Source organism: Heteronotia binoei, chromosome 7, assembly GCF_032191835.1.
Source record: "Heteronotia binoei isolate CCM8104 ecotype False Entrance Well chromosome 7, APGP_CSIRO_Hbin_v1, whole genome shotgun sequence".
Classification (NCBI taxonomy): Eukaryota; Metazoa; Chordata; class Lepidosauria; order Squamata; family Gekkonidae; genus Heteronotia; species Heteronotia binoei.
In genome coordinates, this window is record NC_083229.1 from 12,230,920 (window position 1) to 12,249,781 (window position 18,862).

The 18,862-nt window shown below is 49.1% G+C and overlaps 1 protein-coding gene and 1 non-coding gene across 2 annotated transcripts in view; both read left to right on the forward strand.

The window, feature by feature from the left end:
- KCNK9 (potassium two pore domain channel subfamily K member 9) overlaps nucleotides 1-18,862 on the forward strand; it is a 131,293-nt gene that overhangs the window by 18,091 nt on the left and 94,340 nt on the right. The window lies entirely within an intron of this gene.
- Nucleotides 10,194-10,268, forward strand: TRNAT-CGU (transfer RNA threonine (anticodon CGU)). The gene has a single exon. It is a non-coding gene; the product is annotated as a tRNA-Thr (tRNA).

Here is an 18,862-nt window from a genome sequence, read left to right on the forward strand (position 1 = left end):
GTTTGGTGGCAGGGGTCTCTGGGGTTACCTTGTGCCAGAGCAGCCAAACTCATGCAATGTTGCCCCAGGATAGAATACAATCCGAGGCGCAAGAAGCCTCATACTGTAGCCAATGTGAAATTGCTGTTGGAGAGGCTCTGCGTCCCCTTTTTAAAAAATGATGTAAAGAATCTTTATAATTGAATCAATATTGGTCCCAGGTCTGATGAAGACTGGAAAGAAACAAATACTTAATTGATTGGCTTGTCATCACACTACTTTGGGACTTGAATGTACATGTTTTGGACATTTGGACTGATTTCTATATATTTCTTAGTAAATTAGTCACTAGCTTGTTGTGTTGCCCCAGGATGGCAGTTTGTCTGGGCAGAGATTGGGCAGTGGGCTGCTCCAATCTTCTCAGATCTCAGAAGCTGAGCGTGGTTGGTCCTGATTAGTACTTGGAGGAGAGACCACCAAGGAAGTCCAGAGCTGCTACACAGTGGTGTAGTGGTTAAGTCTGCGGACTCTTATCTGGGAGAACCGGGTTTGATTCCCCACTCCTCCACTTGCAGCTGCCGGAATGGCCTTGGGTCAGCCAGAGCTCTCTTATCTGGGAGAACCGGGTTTGATTCCCCACTCCTCCACTTGCACCTGCTGGAATGGCCTTGGAGCAGCCATAGCTCTGACAGAAGTTGTCCTTGAAAGGGCAGGTTCTGTCAGAGCTCTCTCAGCCCCACCTACCTCACAAGGTGTCTGTTGTGGGAAAAGAGATTGCGACCGCTCTGAGACTCTGAGATTTAGAGTGGAGGGCGGGATATAAATCCAATATCTTCTTCTTCGTCAATAGCCAACCACCTTTGTTTATCTCTTGCATTGAAAACCCTGCTGGGTCACAGTAAGTCTGCTGCAAGTTGATGGCCTTTTCCTCCACCACCGATAAAAGGTATTCTATGGCTTTTGTTTTAATAGTAGATCAGGTTTCTATGCACTGCGGCACTCGTTGCTCAGCAAATGGTGATATTTTGTGGTTGCAGCAGCAGACACCAAGACAAAAGGGTGCATCGGTTTACACTCGGGCCACGCTTGCCAAAGCCCTCAGTCGAGGACCTCATGTGAGTTAGTGCTGCCAGGCTGTGCATGCTCAGAGGATTGAAAACTGGCACCTCCGTATGGAGGGACAGTACACATGGCCACCAGTTTCTGAATATCAAGGAATGGCTTGCCTCCATTGCTAGATGTGTACTGGCCATCCACACAGATGGTTTGTCTGTCTGTCTGTCTATCTTCTTCTTCTTCTTCTACTTCATCATCATCATCATTAATCTGTCTTTCTGTCATATCTGTCTGGCTATCTATTGGGGAGGGACGGTGGCTCAGTGGTAGAGCATCTGCTTGGTAAGCAGAAGGTCCCAGTTTCAATCCCCGGCATCTCCAACTAAAAAGGGTCCAGGCAAGTAGGCATGAAAAACCTCAGCTTGAGACCCTGGAGAGCTGCTGCCAGTCTGAGTAGACAATACTTGCTTTGATGAAACGAGGGTCTGATTCAGTATAAGGCAGTTTCGTATGTTCATATATGTTCATTATCATTGTCTGTCCGTCTGCCTGTCCGTCCGTCCGTCCATCTCTATCTATCTATCTATCTATCTATCTATCTATCTATCTATCTATCTATCTATCTATCTATCTATCTATCTATCTATCTATCTATCTATCTATCTATCTATCTATCATCTATCTATCTATCTATCTATCTATCTATCTATCTATCTATCTATCTATCTATCTATCTATCTATCTATCATCATCTGTCTGTCTGTCTGTCTCTCTCTCCCCCCCCCCAACTAATCACCTACTCCCACATGAACCTGGATATGTTTAGCATGGGGAGGAGATGACTGAGAGGTGATATGATCACCATCTTCAAGTACCTGAAGGGCTGTCATCTAGAGGATGGTGCAGAATTGTTTTCTGTGGCCCCAGAAGGATGGACCAGAACCAACAGGTTGAAATTATATCAAAAGAATTTTTGGCTCAACATGAGGAAGAACTCCCTGACCAAGTGGCTCCTCAGTGGAACAGGCTTCCTCGGGAGGTGGTGGGCTCTCCTTCTTTGGAGGTTTTTAAACAGAGGCTAGATGGCCACCTGACAGCAATGCAGACCCTGTGAATTAGGCAGATCATGAGAGCGAGGGCTGAAAGGGTTGCATCAGTCCTTAGTTCCTGTGGCCCTTTCTTACATGCCCAAGGAAATATTGATTGAAACTTTGGATCCAGGAAGCAATTTTTCTCCAGGCCATATTGGCCAGGGATCCTGGAAGTTTCTGCCATTTTCTGGGCACAGAATTGGGATCACTGGGCATGCATGTGTATGCGGGGAATGTATTTGTGAATTCACCGCATTGTGCAGAGGGCTGGATTAGATGACTCTGGAGGTCCCTTCCAACTCTATGATTCTATGAACCTACCTGATCACTCTGGGCACCATCAGAGGCCCTACTTCAGGTGTCCTTCCCCCACCAACGGAGACTACATGGGCCTTGTTAATTGTGACACTAGTTGTGGTACTCACTATCCAGGGAGATTCACCTATCCCTAACTAGGGCTGGTACTTGTAAGGGAGACCACCAAGGAAGACTCTGCAGAGGAAGGCAATGGTAAACCACCTCTGCTTCTCTCTTGCCTTGGAAGCCCCTTATAGGGTTGCTTATAGGGTCTTTGAAGGGACACCACTGAGGAAAGCTCTGCAGAGGAAGGCAACGACAAGCCACCTCTGCTTCTCCCTTGCCTTGAAAGTCCCTTCCTAGAGTTGCCATAAGTATTTCAAGGGAGACCACCGAGGAAGGCTCTGCAGAGGAAGGCAACGGCCAACCACCTCTGCTTCTCACTGGCCTTGGAAGCCTCTTGTAGGGTTGCCATAAGTCTTTCAAGGGAGGCCACCGAGGAAGGCTCTGCAGAGGAAGGCAATGGCCAACCACCTCTGCTTCTCACTGGCCTTGGAAGCCCCTTGTAGGGTTGCCATAAGTCTTTCAAGGGAGGCCACCGAGGAAGGCTTTTCAGAGAAAGGCAATGGCCAGCCATCTCTGTTTCTCCCTTGGCTTGGAAGCCCCTTGGAGGGTTGCCATAAGACTTTCAAGGAAGGCCACCAAGGAAGGCTCTGCAGAGGAAGGCAATGGCCAACCACCTCTGCTTCTCCCTAGCCTTGGAAGCTCCTTGTAGGATTGCCATAAGTCTTTCAAGGAAGGCTCTTCAGAGGAAGGCAATGGCCAACCATCTCTGTTTCTTCCTTGCCTTGGAAGCCCCTTGTAGGGTTGCCATAAGTCTTTCAAGGGAGGCCACCGAGGAAGGCTTTTCAGAGAAAGGCAATGGCCAGCCATCTCTGTTTCTCCCTTGGCTTGGAAGCCCCTTGGAGGGTTGCCATAAGTCTTTCAAGGGAGGCCACCGAGGAAGGCTCTGCAGAAGAAGGCAATGGCCAACCACCTCTGCTTCTCCCTAGCCTTGGAAGCTCCTTGTAGGATTGCCATAAGTCTTTCAAGGAAGGCTCTTCAGAGGAAGGCAATGGCCAACCATCTCTGTTTCTTCCTTGCCTTGGAAGCCCCTTGGAGGGTTGCCATAAGTCTTTCAAGGGAGGCCACCGAGGAAGGCTCTGCAGAAGAAGGCAATGGCCAACCACCTCTGCTTCTCCCTAGCCTTGGAAGCTCCTTGTAGGATTGCCAAGGGTCTTTCAAGGAAGGCTCTTCAGAGGAAGGCAATGGCCAACCATCTCTGTTTCTTCCTTGCCTTGGAAGCCCCTTGTAGGGTTGCCATAAGTCTTTCAAGGGAGGCCACCGAGGAAGGCTCCGCAGAGGAAGGCAATGGCCAACCACCTCGGCTTCTCCCTTGGCTTGGAAGCCCCTTGTAGGGTTGCCATAAGTCTTTCAAGGGAGGCCACCAAGGAAGGCTCCGCAGAGGAAGGCAATGGCCAACCACCTCGGCTTCTCCCTTGGCTTGGAAGCCCCTTGTAGGGTTGCCATAAGTCTTTCAAGGGAGACCACCGAGGAAGGCTCTGCAGAGGAAGGCAACGGCCAACCACCTCTGCTTCTCCCTTGCCTTGGAAACCCCTTATAGGGTTGCCATAAGTCTTTCAAGGAAGGCCACTGAGGAAGGCTCTTCAGAGGAAGGCAATGGTCAACCATCTCTGTTTCTCCCTTGCCTTGGAAGCCTCTAACTGGGGTGGCCAGAAGTCAAATGTGACTTGTTGGCACATCACACACACATAATGTGCTTTCAATCGGCTTACGTGCCCATAATGTTTCAGTTTTGGGACTGTTTTGAAAGAAAAGAGCTGAGGGATCCATTTATAGTTGTGAGTAAGCTGTTCGGTTCTTTTTTTTAAAAAAATCGTTGTCTGAAGTGAGCAAGCAATACTGGCAAAACGCATCCCTACCACGGATGTCACTCGATCACGTCTCAGGCTTTTAGAGGTGATAGCTGTACTTGATTTCACACCGCCTAACTCTAGTAAACACTGAATATTTCTGTAGGTCTCTGTAGAGAACGCAAAGACAAGAGACTGCTTGTTCCCCCCTCTTACTCCAAAAGAAACCAGTGCCTGCAGTTCCATGTGGTTGCCAACCTCCAGGTGGTCAAAGGTACATAACCCACCGTGAAAACCAGCTTCTATTATTAAAGTATACAAGGTCAACAAAAATAAACACAAATTCTACCATCATAAATTACAAAACAACCATAACTTTTAGTCCTTAATAGAAAAGGAAGCCTTAGCACCAAGAGTCTTTCTTTTCATCCTACGGTAAAACTTCCCATCTCATTCCATGCAATCCTGGGGTAGTACTCCAGATGTTTAACGTCTGTCCAAAGATGCAGCCAATGATCCACGTTTCCAAGGACAAGGTCGTACGGAACCCTTGTTTCGCGTGAGCTTCTTCAAGCTGCAACAATCCTCTTAGCAATTTCTCTTAAGTGTTAGGCCAAACAGCCAGCATGTTTGAAGGAACACCTACAAGGATTGTTGCAGCTTGAAGAAGCTCACGCGAAACAAGGGTTCCGTACGGCCTTGTCCTTGGAAACTTGGATTATTGGCTGCATCTTTGGACAGACATTAAACATCTGGAGTACTACACCAGGATTGCATGGAACGAGATGGGAAGTTTTACCATAGGATGAAAAGAAAGACTCTTGGGGCTATTGCTTCCTTTTCTATCAAGGACTAAAAGTTATGGTTGTTTTGTAATATATGATGGTGGAATTTCTGTTTATTTTTGTTGACCTTGTATAATTTAATAATAGAAGCTGGTTTTCACGGTGGGTTATGTACCTTTGATTTTTTTTGTCCTTTTGCCGTGTTACTCTCTCTGCGTTGTATAACCTCCAGGTGGTGCCTGGAGATCTCCTGGATTGCAACGGATCACCAGATGACAGAGATCGGGTGCCTTGGAGGAAATGGGGTACAATGCTATGTAGTCCACCTTCCAGAGTGGCATTATTCACTACCGAGGTCACTCCCCTGCCCAAACTTTCAAGCATCGATATTTCGAAATAACCAAGCATTTGTTTTAAATCAAAGACTTGTTTTATTGAAACTCCATGACTTGTTCCAAAGACTCAAACCTTGGAAGTGATACAGATTGTCATAGTGCAAAGTATCTTAAAGGTGACTTCAAAAGCAGGGTTACAGAAAACTTCAAAAGAATAACATATAGATGCAAATTGCATTGAAAGTTCAAAGGGTACTAACAACTATCTCTTTGGTTACTGAAGAATGTAGACATGCTTCAAATGTCACTTGGTCTTAATGGTGATTTCTTTGTATTTCTCCCCTGGGATCCAGGGAACTGGGCAAAGGAAGCTCTGGCTCTTTCCTTCCTTCCCCAGGGGACCAGGAGGGTGAGGAATCTCAGCCATTAGAAGGAAGATAGGTTTGACTCAGTAGCTCTACTTTGTGATTGAGAGAGCCTGGCAAAGCAAGTCCTCCCTCCCCCCTTCCTCCCCAAGGGAGGAGTCTCAACTAATGGAGAAAATAGAGGTTTTCCTTTGTAACTCCTGTGTGATTGAGTAAGCCTGTCAAAGCATGATGTGATGCAGAAGGAAGCCAGAGAGAGGGAGAAGAAGCAGATGACAGTCAGTTGCTCAGCCTGATAGGTGTCCTCTGGGGGCCTGATTTGGCCCCAGGGCTGCATATTTGACACCCCTTATATAGGAAGTCCAGGATTGCCACGCAGAAGCAGGCAGGGCTCATTTTGTAGCAAGAGCTCCTTTGCATATTAGGCCGTGTCCCTCTGATGTAGCCAATCCTTCAAAAACGTACAGTAGGCCTTGTAATAAGAGCCCTGTAAGCTCCGTGGCGCAGAGTGGTAAAGCTGCAGTACTGCAGTCTTAAGATCTGTTCACGACCTGAGCTTGATCCTGGCAAAAGCTGGATTCAGGTAACTGGCTCCAGGCTGACTCAGCCTTCCATCCTTCCGAGGTCGGTAAAATGAGTACCCAGCTTGCTGGGGGGAAAGTTTAAAAGACTGGGGAAGGCAATGGCAAACCATAAAAAGTCTGCCGTGGAAACGTTGTGAAAGCAACGTCACCCCAGAGTCGAAAACGACTGATGCTTGCACTACCTTTACCTTTTTAAGCTCCAGGAGGACTGGCTACATCAGGGGGGTATGGCCTAGTATGCAAAGGAGCTCCTGCTACAAAATGAGCCCTGGAGTCAGGCAATGGCAAACCAACTCCGTTACATCCCTTGTCTTGAAAACCTTATGGAGTTTCCATAAACTAGCTGCAATCTGATGGCCCTTTCTACCAGTTTGAATCTGCCTTATTCCTTTTTATTCCAGTTTGGTGTAGTGGTTAAGTGTGCGGACTCTTATCTGGGAGAACCGGGTTTGATTCCCCACTCCTCCACTTGCAGCTGCTGGCATGGCCTTGGGTCAGCCATAGCTCTGGCAGAGGTTGTCCTTGAAAGGGCAGCTGCTGTGAGAGCCCTCTCCAGCCCCACCCACCTCACAGGGTGTCTGTTGTGGAGGAAGAAGGTAAAGGAGATTGTGAGCTGCTCTGAGACTCTATCCTTGAAAGGGCAGCTGCTGTGAGAGTCCTCTCCAGCCCCACCCACCTCACAGGGTGTCTGTTGTGAGGGAGGAAGGTAAAGGAGATTGTGAGCCGCTCTGAGACACTTCGGAGTGGAGGGCGGGATATAAATCCAATATCTTCATCTATCTCACAGGGTGTCTGTTGCAGGGGAGGGAGATAAAGGAGATTGTGAGTCGCTCTGAGACTCTTAAGTGGAGGGCGGGATATAAATCCAATGTCATCTTCTTCTTATTCTGAAAGAGCCCTGTGGCGCAGAGTGGTAAAGCTGCAGTATTGCAGTCGGAATCCTCTGCTCATGACCTGAGTTCGATTCCAGCGGAAGCTGGTTCAGGGAGCCGGTTCGAGGTTGACTCAGCCTTCCATCCTTCCGAGGTCGGTCAAATGAGTACCCAGCTTAATGGGGGGAAAGTGTCGATGACTGGGGAAGGCAATGGCAAACCACCCTCTAAAAAGGTCTGCTGTGAAAATGTTGTGAAAGCAACGTCACCCCAGAGTCGGAAACGATTGGTGCTTGCACAGGGGACCTTTTCTTTTCCTATTGCTTTTTAAGAAGCGATCTTATACGGCTAGTCCACACGGTCCATCTCTTGCCAGCATCTCACCGAGATCTTGGTCTGATCGTTGGAAGTGCCATACACTGATGGATCTTCCCTCCCTGGTTTGAATGGAGTTTTAATTTGCATTGGGGACTGTGTGGGTAGCAAAGGGAGTGATATTTATCCTGGATTAAATAAAGGGCGTCGTCGTGCGCACATCCTGCAGATGTCCCAGACCCGGCGGCGCAGTCTGACAAGTGGACGGACATCCCCAAAAGGTTATCTGGCACCCCAGGAGACAGGAAGTCATGACGAGCGATCTTGTCTTTCGTAATTACAGCTTGAAGCAATCGAAAATGAGAACGTTGTAAGGATTTAGCACAGGCAGGTCTCAGCTTCAGCAGGAGCTCACAGGAGCACAGCTCCTGAACCTTTCTAATGGTTCCCCCCTCCTCCTCCCCACCTATCAACCTTGTCCATTGAATAGTAGGTGCAGCTGCATAGCAGTCCCTGGATTAGGAGAGCGAGCAGCCAGCCACCAGGGGCTTTGCCACGCCCCCATTGACCACTGTTCCCTCTAAACTGCAGAGTTTTATGAGCAAAAATTCTACTTTGTGAGCTACTGGCATAAAAGTTGTGAGCTACTGCATAAATCAGTGTGCTCTGGGGCCATTATTCCTGAGCTAAGACAAAAGAGTGTGAGCCGGAGGCTTAAAATCTGTGAGCTAACTCAGTTTAGAGGGAACACTGCCATCAACCCGCATTAACCACTGGAGAAGCCCGCGCCACCCTTAAGAAGGAGAAGAAGATATCGGATTTATATCCCGCCCTCCACTCCGAAGAGTCTCAGAGCGGCTCACAATCTCCTTTACCTTTCTCCCCTACAACAGACACCCTGTGAGGTGGGTGGGGCTGGAGAGGGCTCTCACAGCAGCTGCCCTTTCAAGGACAACCTCTGCCAGAGCTATGGCTGACCCAAGGCCATGCTAGCAGATGCAAGTGGAGGAGTGGGGAATCAAATCCGGTTCTCCCAGGTAAGAGTCCGCACACTTCACCGCTACGCCAAACTGAGAACCCATATTGGATCAGGCCAATGGCCCATCCAGTCCAACACTCTGTGTCACACAGTGGTCAAAAAAACCCCCCAAACCCAAGTGCCATCAGGAGGTTCACAAGTGGGGCTTGAAGCCCTTCCACTTTGCCCCCCCCCCACCAAGCACCAAGAATACAGAGCACCACTGCCCCAGGCAGTTCCAATAATATGCTGTGGCTGCTGTGGCTAATAGCCACTGATGGACCTCTGCTCCATATTTTTATCCAATCCCCTCTTAAAAAGCTTGTTATGCTTGTAGCCGCCACCACCTCCTGTGGCAGTGAATTCCACATGTTAATCACCCTTTGGGTGAAGAAGTACCTCCTTTTATCTGTTCTAACCCGACTGCTCAACAATTTCATTAAATGCCCAGGAGTTCTTGTATTGTGAGAAAGGGAGAAAGGTACTTCTTTCTCTACTTTCTCCATCCCGTGCATAATCTTGGAAACCTCTATCATGTCACCCCGCAGTCGACGTTTCTCCAAGCTAAAGAGTCCCAAGTGTTTTAACCTTTCTTCATAGGGAACGTGTTCCAAACCTTTAATAATTTTAGTTGCCCTTTTCTGGACTTTCCCCAGTGCTGTTCTTTCCAATGCCTTTCTCCACTTCTTATCTGATTTTGGGCAATGGGTGGCTTGCTGGCCTTTTGACGGGGGTGTGGTCCAGGAGAGCCCCAGACAAGCAAGGCCTGATTGGGCTAGCTGGATCTCTAGCCAGCCCAAGCAGGCCTCGCTTAACCGGGGCTCTCCTTTCTTGTATCAGGTTGCTTTTGGTTGGGGTGGGCTGGCATATGCTAATGAGTTACGCTAATGAGCTCCACCACCTATTTTTTCACAAAATGACCCCTGAGCACATGAGTGACCAAAGTGTGGCTGAGGAGCCAATGCGACTCTTTCACATATATTGTGTGGCTCCTGGAGAGCAAGGAGGTACTTAAGGCAGGTTTACTCTCAAGTTAGGGTGCTCAGCATCGGGACCTCAGTAAGCCTCTGTATGCTGACCTATTTCTGCTGTGTGTGAAGCAAGAAGGAGAAGGAAATAGTCAGGCTTGCAAGCTCATCACCACAGAGGGACGGTGGCTCAGTGGCAGAGCATCTGCTTGGTAAGCAGAAGGTCCCAGGTTCAATCCCTGGCATCTCCAACTAAAAAAAAAAGGTCCAGGCAAGAAGCCGTGAAAAAACGCAGCTTGAGACCCTGCAGAGCCACTGCCAGTCTAAGTAGACAAGACTGACTTTGATGGACCGAGGGTCTGATTCAGTATAAGGCAGCATCATATGTTAAGGGGAGGGATGGTGGCTTAGAGGTACAGCATCTGCTTGGTAAGCAGAAGGTTCCAGGTTCAATCCCTGGTATCTCCAACTAGAAAGGGTCCAGGCAAATAGGCGTGGAAAACCTCAGCTTGAGACCCTGGCGAGCTGCTGCCAGTCTGAGTAGACAATACTGACTTTGATGGACCCAGGGTCTGATTCAGTAGAAGGCAGCCTCATATGTTCATATGTCTAAGGGGAGGGACGGTGGCTCAGTGGTAGAGCATCTGCTTCGTAAGCAGACGGTCCCAGGTTCAATCCCTGGTATCTCCAACTAAAAAGGGTCCAGGCAAATAGGCGTGAAAAACCTCAGCTTCAGACCCTGGCGAGCTGCTGCCAGTCTGAGTAGACAATACTGACTTTGATGGACCCAGGGTCTGATTCAGTAGAAGGCAGCCTCATATGTTCATATGTCTAAGGGGAGGGACGGTGGCTCAGTGGTAGAGCATCTGCTTGGTAAGCAGAAGGTCCCAAGTTCAGTCCCTGGCATCTCCAACTATAAAGGGTCCAGGCAAGTAGGTGTGAAAAACCTCAGCTTGACCCTGGAGAGCCGCTGCCAGTCGGAGTAGTCAATACTGACTTTGAGGGACAGTGGTTCAGTGGTAGAGTATCTGCTTGGTAAGCAGAAGGTCCCAGGTTCAATCCCCGGCATCTCCAACTAAAAAGGGTCCAGGCAAATAGGTGTGAAAAATCTCAGCTTGAGCCCCTGGAGAGCCGCTGCCAGTCTGAGTAGACAATACTGACTTTGATGGACCGAGGGTCTGTTTCAGTATAAGGCAGCTTCATACGTTCATATGTTCACAGAGGTTGCCAGATTCCTAGAGTGGGGGAAGAGAGTGCAAGAGCCAAGGGAGCCACTGGAAGGAGGGACAGAATTAAAGAGGGTGACGCAGGGTTCCCCCTTAGTTTCATAGCTCTTGTAGGAGCTGTGTTTACTAACCTTGGTGTTAAGGCAAAGAGAGATGCATAATGGGGCAAACTGTGGCCAGTGATTTACATGGTGCCTGTGGGTTTCCTTCTCCCACTGGTGCAAAAAAAAAAAAAAAGGCTCTAACCTTGACAGCTCGGACAAAACTCCTCTTGGGAGAAGCAGCTCTGCGAGACCTTGGGACTGACTCAAGGTGGTGCATATGGAGGAGTCTGGAACAATGTTCCTTCTAAGCTGTCGTGTCTTGTGAGCAAACATTCTACTTGGTGAGCTACTGGTATTAAAGTCATGACGTTAAAGTGGTGAGCTGCTGCATCAATTATTGTGCTCTGGGGCCATTTTTCCTGAGCTGAGACAAAAACGTGTGAGCCGGAGGCTAAAAATCTGTGAGCTCGCTCACGCTAACTCAGTTTAGAGGGAACACCGGCCGGGAATCAAACCTGGTTCTCTCAGATAACTTAGCCGCTACACCAAACTGGCCCTCTTGAAGGGTGGCCTCTAGGGCAGGGGTGACCAACGGTAGCTCTCCAGATGTTTTTTTGCCTACAACTCCCATCAGCCCCAGCCATTGGCCATGCTGGCTGGGGCTGATGGGAGTTGTAGGCAAAAAACATCTGGAGAGCTACCGTTGGCCACCCCTACTCTGGGGCATTGGGCCATGCTGAGTCCCCTCCCCAAACCCCACCCTCTCCCAGATCCACCCCCAAAATCTCCAGTTATTTTCTAACACAGACCTGGCAACCCTAACAGCTGGTCTAGGTTACAGAGATCAGTTCCTCCGGAGGAAATGGTTGTTTTGGAGGGTGGACTCTGTGGCATTGTATCTCACTGAGGTCCCTTCACTCCCCAAACTCCTCCCACCTCAGGTTCCACCCCCCCACCCCCTCCAATCTCCAGGTATTTCACAACCCAGAACTGACAAGAAGAAAACGAAGAAGAGTCTCCCCCACAACAGACACCCTGTGAGGTAGATGAATATATTGGATTTATATTCCGCCCTCCACTCCGAAGAGTCTCAGAGCGGCTCACAATCTCCTTTCCCTTCCTCCCCCACAACAGACACCCTGTGAGGTAGATGAAGATATTGGATTTATATCCCGCCCTCCATTCCGAAGTGTCTCAGAGTGGCTCACAATCTCCTTTACCTTCCTCCCCCACAACAGACACCCTGTGATGTAGGTGGGCCTGAGAGAGCTCTCCCGGAAGCTGCCCTTTCAAGGACAGCTCTGAAAGAACTTGCGACTGACCCAAGGGTCACTCCATCAGCTGCAAGTGGCGGAGGGGCGAATCAACCCCAGTTCTCCCAGATAAGAGTCTGTGCGCTTTACCACTACGCCAAACTGGCTCTCTGTGTCTCACGCTATGTCTCCCGAAAGCTTTTCTTCATGTGTGTGATTTGGAAACTGTACAGAGAGGGGAAAAGGACTTCCAGTATGTTCAAAGTTGCTTTTGATTACCGTTTCCCGTGTTCTGATGCCGCGGCCAAGCCAATCAGATCCGGCTTCCATGGAGTGTTGTTTGTTCCTTCAAACGTTCTCCGATCCTTTCTCTCAGGTACCAAACTAGTTCTTTCCCCAAAAGCCTTCCCTCATCAACTGCATCGGTGTCCTGTAGGATGCATGCCGAAGAGCATCAGAGAAATCTCTTCCTATTCTAATAACGGAGGCTTTTTTTGTAGCAGGCACTCCTTTGCTTATTAGGCCACACCCCCTGCTGTAGCCAATCCTCCAAGAGCTAACAGGGCTCTTAGTACAGGGCCTAGTACAGCTCTTGGAGGATTGGCCACAGCAGGGGTGTGTGGCCTAATAGGCAAAGGAGTGCCTGTACAAAAAAAGAGAGCCCTTCTACTCAACCAGCCCAGGGAGAACTGCAAAGACGTCCCTGAACACAAAAGCTCCCTTTTTCACTGTAATTCATTGCCGTCTTGGGGACGGCAGCTTGCGTGGCATTCGAAAAGAGGCTCAGGAGCCAGGAACTCTTTAGCCAATTGCATCTTGCATAACCTTCTGGTGGCAAACGTTCAAACATTAACAAAAAAGTTTATGTAATGCTGCAAGCGGGTGGGGGAGTGGAGGGAAGGAAGCAATGACTATAGGAGGGGAAAAGTTAAGATCCTTAGAAGAATTTGTGTTGCTGAGCCCCATCAGGTAGTGAAGGGAGGAATATAAACCCAATCTCCTCCTGCTGCTGCTCCTTCTCCTCCTCCTCTTCTCTTCCTCTTCTTCTCCTCATCTTTTTCTCCTCCTCTTCTCCTCCTCATCTTCTTCTCCTCCTCCTCCTCTTCTCTTCCTCTTCTCCTCCTCCTCTTCTTCTCCTCCTCCTCTTCTCCTCCTCCTCCTCTTCTTCTCCTCCTCATCTTCTCCTCCTCTTCTTCTTCTCCTCCTTCTCCTCCTCCTCTCCTTCTCCTCCTCTTCTTCTCGACTGAGGGGTGACATGATAGAAGTTTACAAGACTATGCATGGGAAGGTAGCAAAAGAAATACTTTTCTCCCTTTCTCACAATACAAGAACTCGTGGGCATTCAATGAAATTGTTGAGCAGTTGTGTTAGAATGGATAAAAGGAAGTCCAAAGGGTGATTAACATGTGGAATTCACTGCCACAGGAGGTGGTGGCAGCTACAAGCACAGCCAGCTTTAAGAGGGGACTGGATAAAAATATGGAGCAGAGGTCCATCAGTGACCGTTAGCCACAGCTTATCGTTGGAACGCTCTGTCTGGGACAAAGCAGGAATCAAGTTCGCACCTTTAAGACTAACCAATTTTTATTTAGAACATAAGCTTTCGTGTGCTCTTAAGCACACTTCATCAGACGAGGAATCCAGCACAGTGAGCAAAGCCATACATAGCTGAGCAGAGTCATACAGAGCTGATAGGCAGTAGCCCAGAATGCAACATGGTACACATTTGAGAACCAATGACAGTGAAGTAAAATTATCTGGTAGGCAGTGGTTTAGAATGTAAAATGGTACTATGACAGAATAGTAAGATTAACAAATTGAGCAAACCTTTGATCTGAGTCGCATGAGCATGCGAAAGCAACAGAACAGTAGTATGTCAAAATGTGAGATTGTCTGTCAATGACAATGGGAGATGGGTTCAATATATGTAATGGGATAAGCAACCAAAGTCCCTGTTTGAATGTGTCAATACAGCTAAAAGAGAAATACATTGGATAGGGATGTTCTTGTCCATCTAATTTACTTTTTAACATGTAAACATCATTCTAGTTTGCCATAGGGAAAAGGAACATAATAAAATATAGTGTTTAGGCGGAGAGCGTATTTTAGCTCGCCCGCGGAGCCTGATGGACCCGGAACGGTTCCTGACGGCTCTGCGGGATACCTGGCCCACTGGCGATTCTCTGGATGATCTGGTAGAGTCCTGGAACGATGGACTCTCCAGGGCCATCGATGAGATCGCGCCTAGGCGTCCTCTGCACCCCCGCCTCAAGCCGTCCCCCTGGTTTAACCAGGAATTGCGGCAATTGAAGCGGGACCTCAGACGACTAGAGAGGCAATGGCGGCGCACTCGAGACGAGGTGATCCGAACATCTTATAGAGAGAGTTTGAAGACCTATGAGATGGCAATCAAATCCGCAAAGAAGACATACTTTGCGGATAAGATTGCGTCCGCAACTTCGCGCCCGGCACAATTGTTTGATATAATTCGGGATCTCACTACGCTGCCCCAGGGCAGACCAAATTCCTTTGAATTGGAGATAGGCTGTGAGGCTTTTGCGAATTATTTTGCGGACAAGATCGCATCACTCCGCCTCGACCTCCCCGTCAACTTAGAGACAGTTAACGCAACTGAGGCCCCGAGCATGTCTTCGGATTATATTCTGGATGGTTTCGGCCCCCTCAGCCTGGAGGAAGTTGACAGGATCCTCTTGGCTGCCCGCCCAACAACTTGTAAATTGGACCCATGCCCTTCCTGGCTTATTAAATCTTGCCAAGGGGATCTCAGATATCCTATACGGGATATCATAAACAGATCCCTAACGGAAGGGCTCTTTCCAACGCCGCTTAAAGAGGCTGTGGTCCGTCCCCTCTTAAAAAAACCATCTTTAGACCCGGCCCAATTGGCACACTATAGGCCGGTCTCAAATTTGCCCTTTCTGGGCAAACTTATTGAGAGGGCAGTGGCGAGGCAGCTACAGACTTTCCTGGAGGATGCTTCCGTCCTTGACCCACTCCAGTCCGGCTTTCGCCCAGGTCACGGGACGGAGACGGTGTTGGTTGCCCTGGTAGATGACCTTCAACGGCATCTGGATCGGGGTGGCTCGGCAGTGCTGATGCTGTTGGACCTATCGGCGGCGTTCGATACGGTCGACCATCGGTTACTGACTTGCCGCCTCGCCGACGCGGGGACTCAGGAGCTGGCCTTGCAGTGGCTTTCCTCGTTCCTCGAAGGTCGGGGACAAAGGGTCACAATTGGGGGGAAACTATCCCGGAGGCACACACTTAATTGTGGGGTGCCCCAGGGAGCGGTTCTCTCCCCGATGTTATTTAACATCTATATGCGACCTCTTGCCCAGATTGCCCGAAGGTATGGGCTGGGGTGTCACCAGTATGCTGATGACACCCAGCTCTATCTACTTATGGACGGTCAACCGGTCTGCGCCCCAGAAAACCTAGATCGGGCATTACAGGCCGTGGCTGAGTGGCTCAGACTCAGTGGACTGAGACTGAATCCTGCGAAGACAGAGGTCCTTTGTTTGGGCCGTCGTGGACCGGGGGGGGAAATCCCCCTGCCGGTTTTTGACGGTGTGCCGCTGATGGCGGCGGACAGGGTCAAAAGCCTGGGGGTGCTACTGGAGCCGTCCCTAAAGATGGAGGCTCAGATAGCAACCACTGCCAAGTCCGCGTTTTTTCATCTTAGGCGGGCAAGGCAGTTGGCCCCCTTCCTGGACCGCGACGACCTAGCAACAGTGATCCATGCTACGGTCACCTCGAGGTTGGATTACTGCAATGCCCTCTACATGGGGCTGCCCCTGTGCCGGACCCGGAAATTGCAGCTGGTGCAGAATGCCGCGGCCTGGCTGTTATTGGGCCTCCCAAGGTGGGGGCACATTCGGCCGGGTCTTCGGGCTCTGCACTGGCTTCCAATAATATACCGAGTCCGGTACAAGGTGCTGGTCATTACCTTTAAAGCCCTATATGGCCTGGGACCTGCCTACCTGAAGGACCGTCTCTCCCCACACGTTCCCCAGAGAGTACTGAGGTCTGGGATGCAAAACCTTCTCACCAACCCCGGGCCCAAAGAAGTCCGTCTCAAGACAACCAGAGACAGGGCCTTTTCTACAATGGCCCCCACATGGTGGAACCAGCTGCCAGAAGAGGTGAGGGCCCTGCGGGATCTTACTCAGTTCCGCAGGGCCTGTAAGACAAGCCTCTTCCGGCTAGCCTACGCCTGACTAGATAAATGTAGCTTATCAGACTTTAGTGAAATATACTGTATAGTTTTAACGTTAAGATTTTAAGGTTTTTAGGTTTGAAACGCTTTGACTTTTTAAATGTAATAACTTTGCACTCTGTTTATTGTTTTATCGGTTGTTGTGAGCCGCCCTGAGCCATTTTATGGGAAGGGCGGGATATAAGTCATAGAATAAATAAATAAATAAAATGGGTAAAGCATATGTAATGAGACATACAGCCAATAGCCCTATTTTGAGTATGTCAATACAAACAATTATACTGATATACAATTCTAAAAGAGAAACACATTGGAATACTGTGGATATCTAGCTATACTCACTGAGAGTGGGTTTAGCATCTGTAATGAGATAAAAAGCCAATATTCCTGTTCAGTCCTGGGGAGGAGTTTGTTCCAAGTTTCATAACAATTTGTAAATCAGCAATTTCTCTCTCCATTCTGCTCCTGAAGTTCCTTTGCAGTAAAACAGCTACCTTGAGGTCACCCGTTGAATGTTTGGAAGGTTAAAGTGTTCTCCCACAGATTTCTCAGTTCTGTAGTTCCTAATGTCAGATTTGTGTCCGTTTATCCTTTGGCGTAGGATTTGTCCTGTTTGCCCTATGTAGAGAACTGAAGGGCATTGTTGCCATTTAATGACATATATAATGTTGGAAGATGAACAAGTGAATGAGCCTGAGACGGTATAGTTAATGTTGTTAGGCCCAGGGATTGTGTTGTCTGGGTGTATGTGGCAGCAAAGTTGGCACTTGGGTTTATTGCAAGCTCTGGTACCGGTGTCCATGCTCAGATGAGACACTGTCTGGGACAGTGATGCTCTGTATGCTTGGTGCTTGGGGTGGGGAACAGTGGGAGGGCTTCAAGTGTCCTGACCCCACTGGTGGACCTCCTGATAGCACCTGGGTTTTTTGGCTACTGTGTGAGACAGAGTGTTGGACTGGATGGGCCATTGGCATGATCCAACATGGCTTCTCTAATGTTCTTATGTGACACAGAGTGTTGGACTGGATGGGCCATTGGCCTGATCCAACATGGCTTCTTTTATGTGCTTATGCTTTCCTCCTCCTCTCTGTTGTTGGACGTCCAGAGGCCACTTTGTGAGAGGGGACGCTGGCAGACGGACCACTGATCTGCTCCAGCAGAGCTCTTCTGATGCTCTTAGGTTCCCTAAAACGAGCCTGTATTGGAATGTATCGAAAAATACGAACAGCCAGAAACAGACGGCAGGCCCTGGGCCTCTGAACTTTGGTCTGGTCTTTGATTCAGGATTACGACAGCAGGAAGATGGTTCGTTGCCCCGGAAGCCATTTCCTCCCTGGCCACCAATGCTGAAGAGCGCGCCTGGTTGCGAACCTTGCGGCAGCTGACCCAATCCCCCCATTATCTCTTCCTCAGCGTGCTCCGTCTTCAGCTTCCGCACCACTGAACAGTTGCTATGGTTAAAATGAGATCAATCGAGATCCAGGCAACAAAATAGTGGTGACAGAAAGCGTTCTCTCTCTCTCCCTCTCCCTGCTTTGCACAGAGGACACATTTCAGCTTCAACTTTATGCCCGAGAGCTTCGGGCGCACAAAACAATTTGAGGATAATATTTGGTTCTATCTCATTCCTCGGGTTATGTTTTAGGGAAAGCGGTGAGAGCCAGTTTGGCGTAGTGGTTAAGTGCGTGGACTCCTATCTGGGAGAACCGGGTTTGATTCCCCACTCCTCCACTTGCAGTTGCTGGAATGGCCTTGGGTCAGCCATAGCTCTGGCAGAGGTTGTCCTTGAAAGGGCAGCTGCTGCGAGAGCTCTCTCAGCCCCACCCTCCTCACAGGGTGTCTGTTGTGGGGGGAGAAGATATAGGAGATTGTAAGCCACTCTGAGTCTCTGATTCAGAGAGAAGGGTGGGGTATAAATCTGCAGTCTTCTTTTTCTTCTTCACCTGTTTGTTGTAGTAGTTAAGTGCAGGGACTTAAGTGCATGGACTTCCCCACTCCTCCACTTGCACCTGCTAGCATGGCCTTGGGTCAGCCATAGCTCTGGCAGAGGTTGTCCTTGAAAGGGCAGCTGCTGAGCCATCTCAGCCCCACCCATCTCACAGGGAAGATATAGGAGATCGTGAGCCACTTTGAGTCTCTGATTCAGAGAGAAGGGCGGGGTATAAATCTGCAATTCTTCTTCTTCTAGCCAGACAGGTAGCATTTTGTAGAAAAAGAGGTGCTGGAGTCATTTTGTAGAAAAAGAGGTGCTGGAGCATATTAGCACAACTCATCTGCATACGCCACACTCCCTTGATGTCATCACCAAATTATATCAGCTCAGCATCTACCTTAAAATGTTTCTTGAATTAAAGGTAAAGGTAGTCCCCTGCGCAAGCACCAGTCGCTTCCGACTCTGGGGTGACGTTGCTTTCACAATGTTTTCACGGCAGACTTTTTTAATGGGGTGGTTTGCCATTGCCTTCCCCAGTCATCTACACTCCCCACCCCCCATCCCAGCAAGCTGGGTACTCATTTTACCGAC